The 21,682-nt window shown below is 48.6% G+C and overlaps 1 long non-coding RNA gene across 13 annotated transcripts; it reads right to left on the bottom strand.

Annotated features, from left to right (window-relative positions):
• Positions 1 to 1,178: 1,178 nt before the first annotated feature.
• Positions 1,179 to 20,987, bottom strand: LOC101789310 (uncharacterized). Of its 13 annotated transcripts, XR_010042692.1 has the most exons (8): positions 20,685 to 20,983; positions 19,826 to 19,957; positions 9,802 to 9,929; positions 6,858 to 9,126; positions 6,108 to 6,327; positions 5,511 to 5,599; positions 5,082 to 5,187; positions 1,179 to 4,782 (listed from the first exon to the last, which is right to left on the bottom strand). It is a non-coding gene; the product is annotated as an uncharacterized LOC101789310 (long non-coding RNA). The 13 variants fall into 13 exon arrangements; XR_010042693.1 differs by lacking the exon at positions 5,511 to 5,599 and having other exon boundaries at positions 20,685 to 20,987; XR_010042686.1 differs by having other exon boundaries at positions 5,082 to 5,599; positions 20,685 to 20,970.
• Positions 20,988 to 21,682: the final 695 nt, after the last annotated feature.

The raw sequence follows: 21,682 nt of genomic DNA, 5'->3' as shown, positions 1-21,682 counted from the left end.
GGTGCTGGCCTAGCGACCCAAAGAAGGACCACAGGCCAGGCGGGCGCGCGGCGTCCAGGCCGCGGCCGTAGTCGCTAGCTTGCTGGGCAGCGCCCGGTATGGCTTCCGCTTTGGCGCGGCCCATTTCTCGGAGCTGAGGACGAAGCGCCCCGCCCCGTCCTCACCCTGATCTTTCCTCTCATAAAGTCCACCGTCAGGGCTGAGTGGCTCCGGAGTGAAGCTGGGGGGACGGGGGTGCGCGTAGAAAGAACGCGCAGGCGCCCCGGGTTCTCTCCTGCCGGTGGCCCCGTGGGGCTGGAGCCGACTCCTCTGCACCCCTCGAGCTTTAGGACTTTAGGATGGGGCACATTCTGGAACACGATGGAAAGAAACTCGCATTCACGCACGCCAGGTCTCAGTCCAAAGCCTTGGGAAAAGCTGGTGACCTGTCTGGGGAAGGGGGTCCCAAGTGTGCCTAGTTCCAGAAAGAAATCAAAATGGAGAAAAGGGAAAGCCAAGGGCCGTTTATCTTTGCCTTGCTATGTGTAGGTGCATGAGGGGAAAAAGGAGAGGATCCTGCGGTGGAAATCGAATCCCTGACAGGTTGTACCTTGCACCCCGAGGCTCCGGAAAATGAAAAGGCGACACAAGTAGTAAAAGTCGCACTGCCCCCTGGGTCCCAGGTCCTACTGTTGTCCTGGGTATATGCTTGAACAACAAATAGATTGCATTAGAATTGAAAATGACCCTGCACCTGTACTGTAATTCTGAGGGCAAAAGCCCTTTGGGATGCGTCCCATGGGGCTTCTGTGGCATGGCCCAGGCCCTCATTTCAAGGTAGCGTTTACATTTCAAGACAAAAGAAGGATCAGGAAGTGCTATGGTGAAGGTATTGGAGAGTTGCTGACACTTTGAGACCTGGACCATTCTTTGCTCTCAGGAGAACCGGCTCCTCCAGTCCCATCTGCTACCCAAAATTGGGGTTTCAAGACCTCTTCTCCAGGCTCCCTCATACCCCTGGGCCAGAGTGACACTGTGCCATGGCCTCCAGTAACTCCATCTGAGGTCCTTTTTCTTTTTCTAGGTCCACATTTGAGATGTCATTAAGTTTTGAATGTTTTTTAAAATCAAATTGAGTAAGATTTGGCAAAAACAAACAAACAAACAAAAAAAAACAATGAAAGAACTGTAGATGGAACTTGGAAGTGGAAAAAAAAAATCTTTATTAGAACCATTATTCTCATCGTGGATATTGACATCCTCCTCAGTGTGAATCAGCCCGCCAAGGCTAAGTGCATGCGCGCGTGCGTACACACACACACACCACACCAGCACACTCCCCAGTCAGCTCGTGTTGACTCACAGGGCTCCAAAGCCACCCACAGAGCCAGTGAGGAAGGGTAGCTCCATCTGTCCCAGGGAAAAGGATATGCAGCTGCCCCCAGAGCAAGAACTGTGTGCTGAGGCTGGAGTGGGGGGTGGGCACAAGTTCAACTAGGAAAGAAAATTTCCCCGTGGAGACTATGACCAGCCAGGTTTTTTGTGTGTGTCTAAGTATCTTACTATAAATATGAGCCGGTGGGAAAAATGGGGGTATGCATCTGTTGGAGGGCTCATGTCTCCCCTAAAGGTCAATTTCTCCAGTTAAAGCTCCTGGCTGGGTCACAGAAGCTCCTCCCCCCTTTGATACCAAATAATTAGGCTTTAGCGTAGCTTCTGATAAAGGGTCAATTTTTTTTTTCCTTTTTATTGGTACCGGGGATCGAACTCACGAAGGCCTGCTTCCAAGGCAGGTGCTTATGCCGCTGAGCTAAATCCCCAGCCCCTAAAGGGTCAATTTTTTACCCCCTCCCTCTGAAACAGATCTCGGTTGTCTCTGGCGGAAAGATTAGCAATTTTCCCTTTGGCACAATCTATCCAGTAATGGTCACAGTTACCTTGAGAAACACAGGTGCTCCCACGCTGATGAGGACAGGACCAGCGGTGTACCTGAACCCAGGGGACCTTCTTAATGTACTTGGTCAGCGCACTGCGTCAATTCTGCCCTACATTTCCAACGATACATATTTCACTCTTGGCCTTAGCTGTATGATGAAATTGAGGGCTCAAACAGGAGAAAAGACGATGTTGAGGATGAAATAACTTCAAAGAGCAGAATCTTTAGGCTCTCTGCTTAATTATTCTAGGCATAAATAGGCCCTGAATTTAGAGGAACGGAGGCAGATCTGGTTGACCTTTGCTGATCCTTCATTTGGTCAACACAAAAAGGGACCTTGAAATTACACAGGGGGCAGAGAGGGCCATTAAAGCTCCACAAAAAACCACATGGTGGACACAGGCAAATACTCTTATCATTGCACTCAGACGCAGCAAACCCACACCACTCCTGCTTTCTGGAATGAGTTTATGTAAGGAATAAATATAAAACTTCATGCCTGTCAGGGTAGATTGCGCTGGAAACCCCGGTAGGTAGAAAGGCAGGCAGGCCTTACCCATGGCGCCTGGGGGAAAGCTCTTGGGAGCAGCAGGTCAGGTTTCCACCTAAAAGGGCAACTCATGGGGAGACTGTACCTCCAGGGCCCATCCGTGAGGGTACAGCAACATCTGAAGGAATTTTAGGGAAGCTAGAGCAGGGACTTGCTAATACAGACTTTTGTGGGGCGAGGGCATCAAAGGCTTAGATCAGCCTTCTCTATGAGCATGGTAGGGGTCAGTCAGAGGAGGCACCCCCAGGAAGGAAAAGCACACTGGCTGCTTTCCCCAGCCAGAAAGGGCAGAAGGCACCTAGCATGAGGGGGCCACTGGTGTCCAGGGATGTGCACTGTAGAGCCAGTGGGTACTGTCACTTGGGATCATCTGTGCTGAGGCTCGAGTGAGAGCAGTGCTCTCTCCCTGTCCTGCTGCCAAGATTGCCTTCTGGGACTGGGGGCAGTGTAGCTGCCGCAGTCGCATGATGTACACTGCAGCCTTCCCTCTGCAGGGGCAAGGAGGAGGATGGGGTGTGTTTCTGAGGCCCAGAGAAGGTTCAGGAGGTACTTAGGTAGGGTGTGGCACACTTAGTCTCCGCCTCTCTGACTCCAAGCACTCCGTTAGGAGGGCCAAGAGAACCTAAGATGTAATAATTGCACAAAGACAGGCACATCGGCACTCAAATGAATACCTGTGATGACAACAGCCAGCAGGGGTTCTGACCCTCGGGTGTCGTGGAATACTAGTTTATTTCCTGGGCTAGACTGAGGCTTTGGGGAGAAGACCTTCAATAAGCTTTTATGGACACTTGGGTAGGCCTCAATTACCGTTATCAGGAATCAAATTAAACTCCTAGGCATCCGCTGTGGCCCTGGCCTTGCAGACAGCCTGTGGCCACACCAGGGGGGAAGGGCTACGGCAGGCTTCCTGGGTCTTGGCCTCCTTTCCCTGCCCTTCCCTCTGCTGTGGGGACCAACCCCTCCTCCATTCTCTCCACCTGGAAATTAATGAGTTCGGATCCTGCACCATCCGCCGCAGCTGGCTGATCTGGGGGTGGGATGGGACTGTGATGGGGTCTGCAGAACCAGCTGCAGCCTGGGGACTGCAATGGGAGCAAGGCTGGAATTGGTAATGAGGGTCTTCAAGATGAGGGGAGATTAACCCCTCTGTGCCCTGACAGCCTCTTTCAAAACAAGTCTTTCCTCAGACCCCCACTTGTACACACGCTGTTTTTCCTTCTGTTCAGATTCTAGGAGGACTGCAGCCCTCCTTTTGGTAGGCGTGGGTTATTGCACCTCTCCCTTGCACTGTAGCTCCTGGATATGTGCCTGGAACTGGAGGAACAGCAAGATGGGTGGGAGGGCTCTTTGGAGCCCCTGGACTGCTGGGCTTTCAGCCCTGATGCAGCTTGTGAAACCTCCAGGAGCTTATTTCTTCTTGTCTGCAGAGCCCAGTGAGGTCCTTAGGGTCCTCAGGTACCCACAGCCTACAGCAAAGGGTGACAAGCAGCTCCCTTGCCTTGCAAATAATCCCCATCCGAAACCTCAAGCAGAAGACAATCTACTGCAGCCCAATCCTGGGGCAGTCTGCCAGTCTCCTGAATGTCAAATTATTATTATTATTATTGTTATTTTAAAAGGCAAACTAAAGGCTAAATCCAGAACAAAAACATGGCCACAGAAAAAGGTGCCCATCCATGTTCTAGGCACAGGAGCCCAGAGAGAAACAGCACAGCAGTCCTTGGCCAAGGCTCGCGGAACTCCTCCCACCCCCATCTGCACCAGCACAGGTCTGTCTGTGACCAGATCTGCTTCCCTCCCTAGGTCCCTGCGCTCTCCAAACCCTTTTCGGTGTTGAGCCACACACCTCCCCGCCCCACGGCTCAGGTCCAGGTCTGGTGCAGGGCCACCAGGTGGGCAAGCCCGGCCAGGCTCAGCGGCTCCTTCCTTCCTCGGTGGGCGCTCGGCCCATGGTGCTCAGCCAGCCCCATTCTTGGCATTCACCGCGTGCCTTAATTGTATGGACATTTAAATCAAGGTCCGCTGTGAACACGGAGAGAGAGGCCTTTATCCTGAGGAAGGAAGGGAAGGAGGAAGTAAGGGAAGATGAAAGAAAGGGAGGGGGCGGGGAGAAGTCAGGAGTGAGGGAAAGAGGAAAGAGGAATAAAAAGCGGGCGAGTGCGTGCGCGCTGACAGCGGGAGGGGTGGGGGCGGGGAGCGCCGGCAGGAAAGGACCGCAGCACCCTCCCTACCGCAGCTCCCCTAGTCGCGCAGACAATGAGATAACCGCGACGTCTTCCAAAGGCTCTTTGTTCTCCCGCATCCAGGCCTTTTCCTGCAAAGCGGAGGGGTGGGGGTTGGGGGTGTGGGTGCCTCCCCCGTGTTAATTACCCCAGCTCCCCTAGCTCTCACCCCGCGCGCTACACCTCCTCTGCGCGCAGCTCTAGACAATGAAAAAACAACATCTTCCCCATCTTTCCCCGGCGAGCAGAAAACCCTGCCCACCCATTTCAGCTCGGATCAGGACACCGAGGGGGATCAGGAGGGATAAGAGGAGAGCAGGGGACCAGGAGGCAGCAGGGGATCAGCGGCTGCCGCCGAGCAGGGCACAAGGCGCAGGGCTGCCGCCTTTACCTGAGTGGCTGAGTCCAGACGCAGCCCGGGCCGAGTTCTGCCGCAGGGGCGAGCTGCCTGGGTCCGGGGCCAGGATCTGGGGAGCGGCCTCCTTGCTGATGCAGTCCTCTCGTTCAGGTCCCAAGTGGTAGGAGAAAAAGGAAAAGAGGGAGAAAAAAAAAAGCCATAAGAGCGAGGCCCATCTGGCCCCTCATCAGCTTTGTCAAGTCTTGCATACGCTAAAATGCTAATGACCTAGATAGCTCATGCAAAATGTAGCAGGGAGGGAGGGAGCGAGGGAGGTGGGAGGGAGGAAGAGAGAGATGGGGGGGCCGAGGGAGACAGAGAGGGAGGGAGAGGAAAAGAGGGGGGAAGGGAAGGGAGGGAGGAGGAGGGAGACAGACACCCCTACATTCTCTCCACCCCACCCTTGCTGCCAATGGGCTTTACCGGGCTAAAGGTGGGCGTAGATTTCAAAGGTCACCGGTATAAAATGTGGCCGGATCCCAGAGTTTAAAAAAAGGGAGCGGAGGAGAGTCCTCAGAATCAAAGGGACAATAAGACGTTATTGGAAGCCCCCACCACCCTTTTCCTCCTCTACCTCTCCACTGTTTACACACAAACCCAGCCGCCGCCTCTTTTTGCGCGGAGAGGGACACGGCAGTTTCTCATGGGCAGGTCCTCTCCGTGGACACCCAGATTCCCATCCCTGGCAAGCCTCGGCCCCCCCTGGACCGCCACCCTTCTGCTGGCCCGTCCTACTCATCTCTACCTCGCCCAACCAGCCCTGAGCCCTGTAGAGCAGCAGCAGCAACGTCCGGCTGCTGTTTAGCTTTTCAAAGCTTTCTGGTCCCCGCTCCCCTTTCCCAGTACCCACCTCTGAAGAAGGCAAAGCGGGGGGGGGGGGGCCAGGAAAGCCGAGTTAGATCCTTCCGAATTGTCCTCCATTGACTGATCCTCCAGAAAAAAACCAACAACCCCAACCCTAGTTCTAACCCTGGCACTTAAAGCTATGTCAAAAAGATCAAGAAAATTCATCCCGAATACCCTGAGAGATCCGCGCGCACCGCGGGCGTTGCTGTGCGGCGGAGATCACTCCTGTCGGAGTCTGGAGCTACGGCTCCAGCGCGTCGCTTCTCGCCCGAGAGCCCACGCTGCTTTGTTCCGGCATCCACCCAAGGTCTTCATCTGTTTTTTTTTCCTCCTTTTTAAGAGACTGTGGTTCGTAGCAGCATCTGAGCCAGCCCAACCAAAGGCGGTGAATCTACTGGAATAAAAGGGATGGAGAGAATGATATACATGCAGATGGACGAGGGAGGAATGCGGAGGCAGAGCCCGCATCCAGGAAGCCTTGCTGGGTCCGAGCCCAAATCGCTCCCTTGCCCGGAGAAGGGCCAAGCCCGCAGAGGAGGCGCTGGTGGTCGCCCCACCTGGCAGGAGGAAATGATAACCAAGAGAAGGGGCATCGTGGTGATGATCATGATTTAAAAAAAAAAATTCAGACTCTCCCTTTGGTGAACCAGAGCATGCGTGCAGCGGGAACCGGGGGGGAAGGATGCGAGCGCAGGAGGCAAAGGTTGTGGAGGCAGCGCTCTCAGATGATAATAACGCGCAGCGAAGTTGCGGTGCAGCCTGGAAATCCAGCCCTGCGCGTGAACTCGCGTCGAGTGCGGATTGCAGGGGATGGGGGAGGGGGGGGAGGGGAGGAGAGCGAGGAGGAGGGAACTGGAGGGGGGTGAGAGAGGAAGGCAGAAAGGAACGGGAGACAATTTGGAACCTTTTCCCCCGTATCCTTACCAAGCCCCGATCTGGTTCCTAGTCCTCGTTGGTGAGATCGATCCCCTTTTTTAAAAAAAAATTATTATTCCTTTAATGGATTATTCAGCTGAGAGGAGCCGCATCTGCTGACGGTTCCGAAACAAGAGGATTAGGAGCCCGAGCTCAGAGACCGGCCCGCAGCCCCCACCCCCTCTGCACCAGCGCACGTCATTCTCGCTGCCCCCGGGCACCTCCCTCTCTCTCCTTGGTGCTTGGGAGAACTGTGCCAAGGAAAATGCGGATTTGGGGAAAGTGAGAAATGGGAGCGCTCGGAAGAGCGGGAAAGCCAAGGCCGGAGGTGGCGATTCGCACCCCCTCCCCCCGCATGCGCTTCCGTTTATCCGTTTCCATCCCGGGAGCAGGGGGCGCCTTCCCCTCGCGCGCCCCACCCGCCGCATCTGCAGTGCTCATTGCTCGCCATCCGGCCTCCTCATGCCACCCTGGAGGCTCCAGGCCTGGGCAGGGCCCTCCTGGCGCTCAGGGTGTCAAATCTACACCTGTCTCCCTGGCCCCCTCCTCTCTGTCCCTTTCCGCCTGCGCCCCAGTGGTCGCCGCGCCGCGGTTGGTCTACGATGCGGGCTTCGCACTACGGCACACGGAGAAGGGGGGAGGGTCTCGCAGCCGCCTGCCCTTCGCCCCAGGGCTGGGGTTCTCACAGGCCGCGGCGCAGACGAGGCGGGGGCGGGTGGGTTTGGGGGGCACTGCAGCGGATGCTGTTGACATCACTGCGGAGAGCGCGTGGCTGCCGGGACGCTGCGGCGACCCTAGCGAGCGCGGGAGCAGCCTCCCGCCTCCCCCTCCCACCCCGCCCGGGGCTGGCGTCTGGGCGGGACAGCGGCTGGGGGTGGGGAGAAAGGTGTGTAGGGAGATAAAGGCTCACCCCACCCCAGCAGTCAAGGTGAACGTGAAGGAGAGCGGGCGCGCGCGCCCGCGCCCCTGGCAACGCGCGCGCCCCGCCCCTCCTCGCGCCCTCCGGCCCGCGCGCGCCCGCCTGGGCCAGATGGACGTCGGAGATTAGAGAGGCTCTGAAGTGCATCTCCTGGTTGGGCCACCAGTCCCGCAGACTTGTGGACACACCTCGGGGAAGTGCCTTTTATTGTGGTGCTTGTACGGGTGTTTGGGTGTCTTTTTCTGAGCGCTTTAAGTAAAGGACTCAAAATCCGCTCCAAAGAGCAAAAGCCAGAGACCGGCACACCCCTGCCTGACCCTCCAGTAACACCCCCCTCCCCACCCCGCACGCCGGAGGAGAGATCTTCGCGGTCTCTCCAAAGGGATATTTAGGCACATACAGGGCCATCTGCTTTCCCCACTCGGGTCAGTCTCTTTCTCTGTCTCTTTCCTTCCTTCTTTCTGTTTTTGTATGTTAAAAAAAAAATTCCAAGGGTTTCTTAGGCAGCTCTGGATACAGGACAGAAAGTGATGCGAGAACAGGCCCAGGCAGCTCAGAGCAGCTCTCCTGAAACCTCGCTGCCCGAGCGCACGGCCGAAAGGTTCCGGAGGCCGCAGAGGCGCCTGCCAGCCGGTATGGGCCCAACGGGTGGCGGCCCCGGGCGCTGCCCTTTTAGCTTCCAGGCCACCTCGGCTCTACTCCATTATTGAGTGTCTGCCCTAAACGAAGAATAGTGAGCTCAAAACCTCTCAGCGCTGGCTTTTTTTCCAACAATGCACGGCTGGACCGCTTTCGAGCTTAGAAAATAAGCAGTTTTTGTAAATTTCAAGAAGCGGAAATCTGTATGGGTGTGTGTGTGTGTGTGAAACATCCATGCACTAGATTTTTAATGTAAAGGCTGTAGCTGGTTGGAAAAAAGCCATCTCTCTAGAGGAAAACTTAAATCATTGCGATAACGTTCCCTTCCACTAAAATACTTTTCTGATGGAAAAACTGTATTGGTGGCGCCTTGGCTCAAGACCGCCACCATTTTGGGCAGGGTTTTAGATTCACCACTGTGTTCTATTTATTACGAATTCCAGGTAGTTTCTGAATCCCTGCTACGTGGAAGGATGGGGCTAGTGACAGGCGTCTTCGTTGCTCTCCACTGAAGGTCAGACAAGAGAGGGACGGAGGGCTATTGCCTCTGCTTGGCGTTGCTTGCGGGCCTGGTTTCGTTTAGCTGGAGGACGGTTTCAATGCGGTCGCTCCAGCGCCTTTCCTGCAATGCAGGATCCTCGCGCTCTCATCTTGCGGCAGCGGGGGAGGGAAGCAGAGCGATGGTTTTGTAACAGGCTCCACAGGCCCGAGTGGGAACGCCTTAAATGATGAGCCCGGGTTAAAAAAGAAAGGGGAGGGGGTGAATAAAAGCAGCTGATGCTGAATTAATAGTTAGCGCATACCCCTGGGGCTTTCTCCGACCAGGGGGTGAGGCGTCCTTTCCCCTCCCCCAGCTCCAGATCTCTTGTTTTTAACTCGTCTGATCGGATGCTGCTGGGACGTTTGTGATGGCTTCTTAAAACCTAAACCCTTGGGCTTAAGAGCTGTCTATGCTCCTGATCAAACTCACCCCAAATACTAACACGCTAAGAAATTACATTGTAAAACCTCCCCAAATCCGATTGACTGGGCTGTTTGAGGCCCATATGGCTGGACAGCTGTACTGCTCCACTAAAAAGACCATTGCCCCTCGGATGGGATAAAGCGGCACTTCCCCAGAGAGCTCAGACATGACCTAAGTATTAGCTTAGCCTGGGGTGAAGACTGAGTTAAATCTCTCTCTCTTCTTGGAGGTTAAAATAAAGACAACAACAAAAATCAAAAGAGGTGCCCTTCTGAATTCATTGTAAAGTGCATGCTGCCTGCTGGTCCCACCAAAGCAAGGTAGGAAGACCAGAGTAATAAACTCTTCTGCTTAGGAGGAGCAGAAGACCTGAGTCAGGCAGACCGAAGAGATAGGCGTCTGGAAAGAAATATATTATTTGCCAAGCGTACCATGTGTGGGTGACATTTGTGGCTCCCTGTTCAGAGAAGCAGAGCTCTGACCCCAGCCAGCGTTTCAGTGTCAACGGTAGACAACATCCATCCGAGCGCAATTTCCACCGTGAGAAGATAAAGCTGTGCTTTAAAAAGGAAAGCCCATTATGAAATGCAGCCGGATTTAATTTTTAATATGATGGCGGATTCTCTAACGCATTCTTTGCTGGTGTTTGCATTCAGGAGAAGTGGTTCCTCCTGTGGCAGAAATCAAAATAACATTCTGCAGGACGTTGAAGCAGACTCCTCCATTCTAAAGATGTCCTGAAATAGAACATTCTATCACCTTCCAGTTGCAGAATATGAAACTCCAGTCCCAGTGAAATATGCAGCCAAATAAAACCAATCTTGTTCTTACTTATCTGTGTGTGCGCATACTCGCTTGCTCTTTAGGCCTTCATAATAGTTTTAAAATTAAGGGAGAGAGACAGAAGAGATAGAAAAAGAGATGGAGCAGTGGTGGGTGGAGGGGAGCTTTATCCGTCAATCTGAACAGGGAAAATACTGGTTAGATATACAGCCTGTTTCGCCCAGTGACACTGTTTTGGAAAATTATTTCAATAGTGAAACTACTTCTTTGAAAGCTTTATATAGACGTAGAAGCATTTTTGAGTTCTCTGAATGTCAGTTCAGTTACATCTTTGGAAATAACTGCAGAGAGTGCTGTAGATATTATGTTTTCCAAAAGAAAAAAAAAAAAAAGAACCAAACGATTTTGGAGGTGTTCCTTGAATGGTGCTGCTGCTGCTGGAGTTAAACACTGCTTGGTTCTTCCTCCTCTCTTCCTCCTAAACAGGGGAGATTAAGGCCCAGCCAGGTGGAAGCCTGGCTTCCACGCTCCGTGTAGATGTCTTGTAGTGAATTCACAGGGAAAGTTAACAAACCTGGGTCTCTTCCTTTCTTGCTGTGTATTTTTTCCTCACATCCTATTTGAACTTTAAAAGTTTTCTTATGGCTTTGGCAAATAAAAGAATAGCCCAAGGTATCTATATTTTGTCAATAATTTATGGTATATTTTTAAATATCTAGAAGAGTCTGAAGGTCCCCAACACAGAAATAATAAACTGTTGAGGACATAGAAGTGCTAATTACCCAGGTGTGATCCCCACATATTGTACACATGTATCAGATCATCATTCTGTTCCCAATAAATATGTGAAATTATGTGTCAATTAAAAATAAAAATGTGTACTACAGGGAATGAAATAGCTTACCCTATTAAGTACCTTGACTTGGAGTTTAGTTTGGATTGAATTTTTAAATTCACATTTTTCTACTTAAATTTCTCTGCTTGCAACACCGTTTCAGAGCCTTTTTAGGAAAACATACCCAACAAGCCTCATGTGACCTTCAGGCTTAGGAAGGGAGCCACAGGAAGTATCAGAGCCCTTTGATCAAGTGAATCAAGTGCCACAATATATCCCCAGAATAATCACGTGAAAGCTATCACAGGAGACTTTGAGGAAAGACCTCACCCCTTAGCATCCTTTTTTTTTTTTTTTTAAGTCATTTTGGGAGAAGGGATAGGGCGTGGGTAGGGTCTCCAATCCCAAATCAGCCTATTGGGAGGCAGTCATCCCGTCAATTTCTTTTGTTTCAGTGTTATTTAGTAAATTGGTCATATCGTGCAAGAAGAGGAATATTTTTTTAAAAAGCCAAAAGAAAAATAAACTGGCATGGTACAAAACCCTTGTATGACCTTGGGCAAGGAAAATCCTTTCCTTCTGGAATCAGATCTCCTTTAATATGACTAGGTGATTTCTAAAGTCCTTTTCCCACAGCAAGAATGATTTTTTTTTTTTAAGGAATCTACATGATTCTGAATCTGGAAGATATTCTCTCCCTTTTGAAATCTGGTAGACACTGCTTGAGGCCGGAAAAGTTAACCAGAGAAACATAGTGGAAACTAGTGTCTGTAAACAACATACGTCGAAAGTATGACCCTCTTTATTTCTGATTACTCTCTGGGTCAGGTAGTGGTTCCTTTAGCAGGCGAAAGCATCTTCCTGTTCCCTCTAGGCTGCTCCCGAACGGCATAACTGCTGCCTCCTGTGTCTACACATAAGCAGATTCAACCTGAGCAGAGAGCAGATTTACAAGTCCCCCTCCCAGCCTGACCTAGATTGCAGATGAAGACTAATGATTCATTTGCAATGCTTATGATGGGCATCCACTGCAGGCCTCCCCTCCCCCTCTCATTCTGAAAGCAACCCTGTACCTTTATCATCTGATATTACTGCAAGTAAATATTTTTGTTCAATTGCTACGCAGGGCATGAGGCTATTTCCTAATGAATTATCTGCCCCAGGGAGAAGAACTATAACTCACCAGTGCTTCAGGCAGTTTTTAGCATATGTCAGATTGTGTTGGCATTGGAGAGCTGGGACTGTTTTTCGGTGCAGGCAAACTCTGGTTTTCTCCTAGTCTTTGTGCAGTTATACAATTCAACATACCTTTATAAGGAGAAGAACCATGTCTGTGTTTAACACGTTCATGACAGGGCCGTGATCTGTGTATCTTGCTGTGGTCTCCACATGCATGACTGTCCCCTGGATGACTGTCCCACTTCTACTCCCAGCAATACACCCAGCTGATGGGACAGTCATGCATGGACCACCAGTGGTTCAAACCGGCGGAAAGTGTTAAAAGTCTGCCAGGAGCAGGAAGACTGCTCCTACACATATAGGTGGAAGCCAGAGGGAGGATCTAATGATTGGATCCACGTGCTAGATATTGTTTTAAGGCACGCTGGACAAGGCTTTCTTTGAAATTTAAACCTGAGGCAGCCATGAAGCAAGGTCAGTTCTATAATCAGTGCATCATGCTCAAAAAAATGGCCCTGAGTGATAATGAGGTGCCAATTGGTGTGTTCATTAAATATACAGATTTGAAGCAGAATTAGTAGGAATGACTGATATGGAAATCTTGTCAATCATAAGTGAGACGGCTGACAAGTTAGAAGGGAAAAAAAGAAGCCTTGAATGTGATTCATATCTTATAGGATTGTGTCTGAGGATGATTTAAATAAATTTGGACATTAGGTGGTGACAAGACGAAAATGAAAAATAGCATCCAATTGGGCAAAAAGACCGTACGAGGCCTGGGGGACTTTTTTTTTTTTTTTAAATTTTTTTTTAAAGGAACAGGGGAAAAGGGAGAAGGAGTGGATCAGTGGGAAGATAGCTTGTTTGTAATGAATGAATGAATAGATGAAATCTAGAATATTTATTTCCCAGTAGCCAGCACTCAGGAGATATTTAACTATTGTTCATAAAATAAAGTCAGTGTCCCCTCTGCATTCAGCAGCCTCAAACAGATTATCTGCATATATAACACTGCTGGGGGTGGTACAAAGGATCACAGGCTGCAAGTACAGTGTGGGGAATGCGGGCTTCCTTTCAATTTTGGATTTTCAAATGCAGTTAATGGGCATTTCAACACACTGCACAGAAAACAAAGGGGATCATGGCTTGGCAATCCTGAGCCACGCACAGTGCTAGTTATGGGTTTTGTGTATGATCTACAATCTCCCAGCTGTGACAACCCCACTGTACAAAGAGGTGGCTGTTTTGCAGAGTGGTTAAATGACTTTATCAAGTGCAAACTGCAATTGGAATTCAAGTCTGGCCAGCTCCTTACAACTGCGTGCTGCAGCCTTCTAGAAGGAACACGAATAGTGTTATTACATAATGTAAAGCTGATATTAAAAAGAAAAACCAACAGTAAGCGTTTGTCCTGCCGCATGTACCCAGTTGAAGCAAGCAGGACAAAGCTGACAGCAGATGAAAAACACCACTTAAGATAGTTTTTCCTGCTCAACTGTGTTGTACACTATGCAAATATGATTGCAAAAGTGGGGCATTTTCAACATTTTCATGCTAGTTATCTTTCAAAGATGATACTCAGAGTAATCAACATAAACTTCATATACTGTATCCTAAATAATAAAAATGTTGGCTTGCATCATCCTGACATCTTTGGTACGACTCGGAAAGCTGATCGGAATGATATATAGTGATAATAACATTCTGCATTTAAACAGCGTCTTAACAACATTCATAGCGTTTCACCACCTGGGGTGGGGAAGGGGAGGGGTGTCAGCAAATTGAGAATTTAGTAGCCAGTTTGGGAGCAGAGCACCCGGGGAAATTCTGGCCCTGCAGGCTGTAAATCAAGGTGAATGTACTTCATTTCTTTCTGGGTGAGCTCCCAAAAAGCAGGGCTGATAAGATAAGACACCCCAAAAGCAGGGCTGATAAGACAAGACACCCCAAAAAGCAGGGCTGATAAGGCAAGACACTGTTTGGCAGTGACGCCCCCTGTTTTTTCTTTTTTCTTTTTTTGGTGTCCTAGCCTGACACCGCAGGCTGATGCAATATAATGCCAAATAAAAATGTATCAGTGATAGAAAAGATATGTGGGAATAAAAAGTAATGAAAGATGGGGATTTTATTTTTATGGGATTTCTTCTCTGTTTAATATGTATCTTTAGTTTTATTTTTGGGTGCTGGAGATGGAATCCACTCCACCAGTGAGCTAAACCCTGGTCTATAGTTGTAATTTATTGAGCTCCCCAGGACAGGGTAAGGTGTTGTGTCACTTGGAATCCCTTGCTAGCCATATGCCAGCAACCTCAGTATTTACCAAGAGAGTCTCCAGTCTAATAAAGGAACCAGCATTGTACCAAAATGCTGTGTGCTGTGGGGCCACCAGCTGGGGAACTGAGAGGCCCAGGTTTTAGTTCTAGATTTGCTACAGACCTTGGACTGTCCTTGGACAATCACTTTCCTCTGGGAGGTTTGGTCCCGCCTCACAGATCCACGGAGGCAGAAGCTGCTTTCTGCCCCCGGGGGCTCCAGTCTTTCTCTTTGCTTTCTTATCCATCCCTCCTTTGTGAGCAGCGTCCTGATTTCTCCTGGAGTCTGCTTGCAGGGCAGGGTCTCCACTCAGCAACTGGTACCTCGTGAAGGTGACGTCTGTTCTCTTAAGGGGATTTTGAAAAGGCCCAAACAGCAGTGAGCTACAATTTGGGAACCTGTAGGCCAGTGAGCGATGGATGCTCTGGGAGACAGGGGGTGGCTCCCCAGGCCCTTTGGGAAAGGTGCTGCTGGGCTGGGGATTTAGCTCAGTGGCATAAGCACTTGCCTTGCAAGCAGGCGGTTGTAAGTTCGATCCCCGGTACCGATTATTAAAAAAAAAAAAAGGGAAAGGTGCTGCCTCTCCCGTGGCTAGTTGGCGACTGCAACTATGCAGTATGGGGACAGTTGTCATGCTCACAGCATAGGGCTATTGTTTACTGCAAAAACACCTGCTTCTATCCTTCTGCCTTCTCTCCAAAAGATGGGCCAAGATGAACCCTAAAGACTACTGGTCATTCCTCCCTTCCCCCAGAACACAAAGAGGCAGAGGAGCCAGTATGTGACCTTCATGCCATGCTCTGTCTCCCACCCCTGTGGGCCTAGTCTGAGCAGCACAGGCTGGGAAGGGCCATGTCACAAGGTACCCAGCAGGGAGCCAGGTAAGCTTCCAGCTCATCTTGGGGTGTGGGGTTAAGAGTTTCAGAGATGCCCAAAAAGGTTAAGCTCTAAGAGCTGGGGGCCGTTGTCTCCCCAGCTGACCACCAGTCATGACCCCATTGTGTATAGGGTGCTCAGAGAACTTATTGCTGGAAGATGAGGCAGTTGAATCCTAGAGGATTAATTAGGTCACAGAATTATTTATTGGGTGACTAGAAATCAAAGACAAGTCATCCGTAGGACTGCATGGGAAAACAGAGCCCAGGCCAGATGAGGAGAGATTTTATATCAGGGAGACTTGGCCACTTTTTTCACTCTACTCCAGCCTAGCCCTAGTAGAATCCCAAACTTATAGGTTCCTTGTAGAGGGAGAACAGTTATAACTATCTTATGATGGGTTGGGGACATAGCTCAGTGACAAAGTGCCTGCCTAGCAAACGCAAGGTCTTGAGTTTGATTCCTGGTGCCAAAACAAACAAACTGTCTTACAGACTTGTCAGGATGAAGTTATACAATAGACCAAACACTTAAGAGAGGGCCATGGCATAGTAAGTATTCAATAAATACTAGCTAAAGACCTTTTTACCTCAAGTGGGGAAGAGGCGGAAAAAGGAAGAAAAGAAGCCCCAGCAAGCCAAGACTGTTAGTGTAATTGGCTGTGCTGTTGGTGAAAATCAGAGAATCGCCCCAAAGCTGTGAGAGCCATGGTTCAGCAGAGGAGGTCAATAGTAACTTCATTTTCCAAGGATCTAGGGAACTCTGTTTGGGAGACCTGATTCTCAAAGTCTGTTTTCAAGGAAGTGACACAATGTCTATTTTATCATCGATTTGTTTCTGGTGCAGTGGATTAGCACAAAGCATGACAAGCAGAGAAACTGCAAAATTTGACTGCAGATGCCAGGCAGAGACAAGATGAAATTAAGGACGTGCTTGATGTGATGGGACAATGCAAGCCAAGGAAGAGAAACTTCCAGTTTTTAATATCCTGTGGACAAAAACCTAACAACTGTCCTTATGAAGCTTCTTAAATAACAGCACCTGAGACCCTTCTTTCTGCTAATAAGAAAGCTAAACCTTTCTGGAAATGAAGACCTAAGCATTTTAGAGAAGACATAAGGACATTCTTTTCATTACATAGTAGAGCTTGAAGGAAATAAGTACAGCACACTCAGAAATAAAATGCAATTATCTGCTGTTTATAAGAAGTATAGTGCACCGAAAATATGAAACGAAAAGGATAGGAAGGTAATGACAGTTAAATACAGACCAACATAAAATTGGTGTTGCTTATTAATGTGGATATAATAGTCTAGGAGGCAAAAAAACATTATTGGTGATAAAAATGATCTGTACAGGGCCAGGGATTTAGCTCAGTGGTGTTAAGTGCCTACCTGGCAAAGCATGAGGCTGTGACTTTGATCCCCAGAACCAAAAAAGAAAAAAAAAATCTGTACATAAAAGGCAATAGAAAAGGAACTGAGTACAAGAACAATTGTAAACTTATACACTGTTAGAAATAGCTTTAAAATATAAAAGTGGGGGGGGGAGGAAATGCCACACTGAAAATGAAAAAAATTTCAATGTCTATCTTCTCGTAATTCATTTTAAAAATTGCACTTTGGGGGCTGGAGATTTAGCTCAGCGGCATAAGCGCCTGCCTTGCAAGCAGGCAGTCGTGAGTTCGATCCCCGGTACAGATAAAAATGAAAAAGACAAAAAAAAAAAATTGCACTTTGAGGGGCTGGGGATTTAGCTCAGCAGCATAAGCACCTGCCTTGCAAGCAGGTGGTCATGAGTTCGATCCCTGGTACCGATAAAAAACGAAAAAGACAAAAAAAAAAATTACACTTTGGGAGGCTGAGACAGGAGGATCACAAATTCAAGCCCAACTTGGGCAACTTAAGGAAATCCTGCCTTCAAGAAAAGAAAAAAGTCTGGGGTTATAGCTCAGTGTGAAGGTTGTAGGTGCCACAAAAACAAAACAAGACTATAAGGAAAAGGAAAAAAAAAAAAAAGAAAAGCTGTGGAATATTGGAACAACATGCTGATACAGACAAGTTTGGGGCCGGGGATTTAGCTCAGTGGCATAAGCTTCTGCCTGGCAAGCATGAAGTCATGAGTTTGATCCTGGGTACCAAAAACAAAACAACAAGAAATTTGGAAACCAAACAAGTTTGGAGAAATCTCTTATTAGTACTTACAAAAGTGACATTTTTAGGTACACAGGGGACGTTTATAAAACTCAAATGTATCCTCGCCACAAAAGAAAGCTCAGCAAATGCTAAGACATGACGTCATATGTACTGTGTTGTTTAATAGCAACATAATTTAGTTGGAATTACCAGCCCCCTGCCAAAACAAAACAAAACAAAAAACAACACACACATTTCTCTCCATACATTTTGGGGAGGAAGACATGTTAAATAACTTGTCAGTTCAAAAAGAAATAATGTCCTCATAATTAAAACATTATGTATCAGCTGGGCATGATGGCACGTCTGTAATCCCAACACGCTGGGAGGCTGAGGTAGGAAGACCGTGGAACTGAAGTCCAGCCTTGGGCAACCCAGTGCTTTAGCAGACCCTGTTTCACAAAAGGATGGAGATGTATCTCGCTGAAAGGCCCTGGGCTCAAGCTTTTACTGCTGCTCTACTCTCCTCGATAAAGCTCAAAACTAAACCACACAAGAAAACAACAAGGTATCACAACGCCATCATGCAGTTACAGCGATACTTACGGGGCACTCAAAGCTTTCGGATACTGATGTTAGTAGAGAAGAAAGGCCAAAGGTTAGACAGCTAAGTGTCTAACACAAGAAGTTAAAAGGAAAAATAGGGTAAGAACGAAGAAAGGAGGGAGGAAGACAAAACTGACAGGCGGAGGATAGTGGGCTGGGCTGCGGTGCCACCCACCCCAGGACCAGGACTGTTTCCTTGAGGAGGTGGCGCCTTTGGCAAACTTCAGTCCCCTGAGGGCTGTGGAGCCAGAGCTCTGGGCAGCGGCCTGCGTAGTGCAGTCACCTGCAGGACCTCGGCATTTGCTTGAGTGCTGGCAACCTTGTTCAAAGACTTTTCTGCTTTCTTACTTATTGGTATGTTTTACTAGGTCATGCTAAATTGCCAGGTTTCCTCTTTCTTTCTTTCTTTCTTTCTCTTTCTTTCTTTCTTTCTTTCTTTCTTTTCTTTGCACTGAGCCATGTCCCCTGCCCTTTTGTTGTGTGTTGTGTGTGTGTGTGTGTATGTGCATGTGTGTGATTTTTCATTTTTTTCTTGTTATATAGTGATTTGTTTAAATGGATTTGGACATATTGCAGGTCAAGTATTTTCTGAAAATAATAATTATGGATTTTCAACAAAAAGTCAATAGCTTCAAAAGCATTAGTGATACTTCCCAGCAACAGCATGGTAAAATATAATTCAATTGTGCAGAAATATAGAATTCTAGGACCAACTGGAAACTTGAAAATTATTTAGTCTAACACCTTCATTTTGTGAGAAAACCAAACTCAGCGATGAAGTGATTTGCCCAAGCTAATATGCCTAATAGTAACAAAGCTGGACATCAAATCAATTTTTCCTAAAACTAAAATTTTATTAATGATATTTCAGTTGGCTCTCTATCAACTAAAAGTCTAAGTTTTTCTCAAATGCTTCAGGTTACTGTGATATGGAAGACTGATTAGACACCACAGTGTCTAATTTTGAGGCAGGGTCTTACTTAGTTCCCTATGTGAGACTTGATCTTGCAACTTTCCTGCCTCACCCTCCCAGAGTGCTGGATTACAGCCCCCAGGTTCCCTCTTGGCTCAAAATAATTTGAACTCATGATGACAGGGTGCTGTTGCTGGGCACTATTGAAGGGGTTTGAGAAGAACTGTCCCTGTCAGCCAATGACCTTTCCAGGTTTGAAAAACATTCCTTCCGGGCTGGGGATTTAGCTCAGCAGCATAAGTGACTGCCTTGCAAGCACAGGGTCATGAGTTTGATTCCCGGTACCGATTAAAAAAAAAAATTCCTTCCACTGCCAGCCCTACATCCGGCGTGCTGTGAAAAAGCACGAGTGAGACCAAAGGAAGAAGGTACTTACTTTAGATCAAACAGGCAGGGGAAAAGATGGTTTCAGAAGCCAAACTTCTGAAGCACGTTGCATAATCTTAACATGACAGAACCCCAGAGAAATAGGAAAAAAACCCCGAGAACCCCCAAAGGCCCAGGTGCTGTCTAATTGAGAGTCAAGATGTGCGAACGTTCAACACCATCTCCCCTGCCCTGATGACACGTGTGATCCAGGGTGGTGTAGATAATTGCTTTTCATGGGGGAGAGAACATTCTCTTCCATTTCAGAGGCAAACTCATACTGCTGAGAGGATCATAGAAAAATAACTCTTTGAAAATCATGATTCTTGGGGTGGGGGGAAGCTAGGACTTTTGAAAGATTCAAAATAGCTCATGCTTTTTAACCTTACCAGTCTCAGCCTGCTGACGTGTCAGGTATGGGGAGCGGTGCTGTAGGGAGCTGCGACGAGCCCTGAGATAAAGAATGTCCTAGTACCTCACTCTGTGTCTGGCACAGGGATGGCGTTCAGCAGATATTTGTTCTGAAAAAGCAGGGATGCTATTGATGGAGCCCCCTCTCTGACTCCAGCCATGGCCCCTCACCTCTGCTGGGAAGATTTCCAGGTGCCACATACACTGTGCAAAGTGACCCAGGGAACACCTCTGGGGAGGACGTAGCTGTTAGGGCTAGAGCGATTTATGGCAAGCACGCACTGCTGCTTTGCTCTGCACCCCTGGTTGCAGTTAATTCATGCTGGCTTCCCATGTTTACTGCAGACATCAAGATGTGTCTCGGGGACTTTCCCACTGCAGCTGTGGGATTCAGTCTCATGCCCAGGGATACAGGTCACTTGGGACAGAGGAAGTCTCTGTCTCCCCATGTAGAGCAATAGGAAGAATCTCATGGCAGAAACCAGGGCACTGCATTCTAGACCTGGCTACATACCAGCTCTACAAACCCAGGAGTCTCTGTAATCTCACCTCTTTGAACCTCAGATCTTTTTCTACGAAACAAGGGGCTCACAATACATGATTTCTCTGCATTCTCCCCTCCAGCTGCAAAATACTATATCCTATTTATTTATTCCATTTGTTTATTGCAGTCATGGCTTTGCAGATGGCTCTTGAGGGAAACTGTAAGTGCCCATACATGTGTTCAGCCACCACACATACACACACATACCTCTACACACCCGTCCCAGACCCAGCATCTTCACTGGGGAAAGCAGCACATAAACCAGAGGCCCCAGTGAACAGCAATTTACTCACCACCTTCAGAGTGACACAGCCCAGCAGCCTCTGGACTACCTCCTCATCCTCCTTGTGACTCGGTGCTTCTGCTGCCAGAGGAGGTTGAAATGGTGCAATCTGATTCCCACCCCCTAGAGCCTTTGCTGCGGCTGCTACCGCCGCCCCTGCCTTTCTACCATGGAAGCTGCATCCACACAGGAACGCTGAGCACAGCACATTTCTGAGCTTTGGGAGGCAGGCAGGATTGCTGCAGAGGAAAATGGGTTTCCATTCTTGACACGGCTAGTTCCACCCATCGAGGGTTTGTGTTGGGGGGAAACTGTCTTTGAAACATTGCTCCCTGCAAAGGGATGGATTTGAGAAGCCTTAGCATTTGCCAAGAGCAGACCCTCTTTGTGCAATCATCTTTAATCATCTGGGATTGTGAGCTTGCTTCCTGTTTCAGACCTATCCACTAAGGTGACATTTGTTAAGTGTTTGTTGATGGCAAGGGTGACAGGGTCTTTAAAGCATCTAAGGGCAAATGTCTGGCTTTTTCCTTCAGGGGTGATGTTTCTGTGGATTTAACAGTTTTCAGGGCAAGATGGCTCAGGCTGATGGGATGAGCTATGCTTTGTAGCACTGCTGGCTTTCCCAGCATAATCTGTTGAGAATAGAATGGGGCAGAGCATAAGACTCATGTGCTATGGGAGGGGAGTTTGCTTTTTAATTTCCGCAGATGTCACCCTGAATTGCTCAGTCAGCTTTGGGGTGCCAGCTGCATTGGTGGCCAGTCTTCACTTCCACATAATCTTATTAGCTGATGGTCTCTGGGAAGTTTTTCATCATCCTGAGTTTCAGTTTTCTCATCTGTAAAATAAAATCACTTGCAGTGCGGCCATGAAAGATCATTTAGATGTCTGTGACAGTGGCCCAGTCATCTTTTTCAATATGTTCTCCATCTACCAAACTTTGCGCCATGTATATATGTTTATATATTTGTGAGTTATATGGTGCATGAATGTGATAAGCTAGTA

The sequence above is a fragment of the Cavia porcellus genome, unplaced genomic scaffold (assembly GCF_034190915.1).
Source record: "Cavia porcellus strain 051 isolate PalLab524CR breed Dunkin Hartley unplaced genomic scaffold, mCavPor4.1 scaffold_24, whole genome shotgun sequence".
NCBI classification, from domain to species: domain Eukaryota; kingdom Metazoa; phylum Chordata; class Mammalia; order Rodentia; family Caviidae; genus Cavia; species Cavia porcellus.
This window is presented reverse-complemented; position numbering and strand designations above follow the sequence as displayed.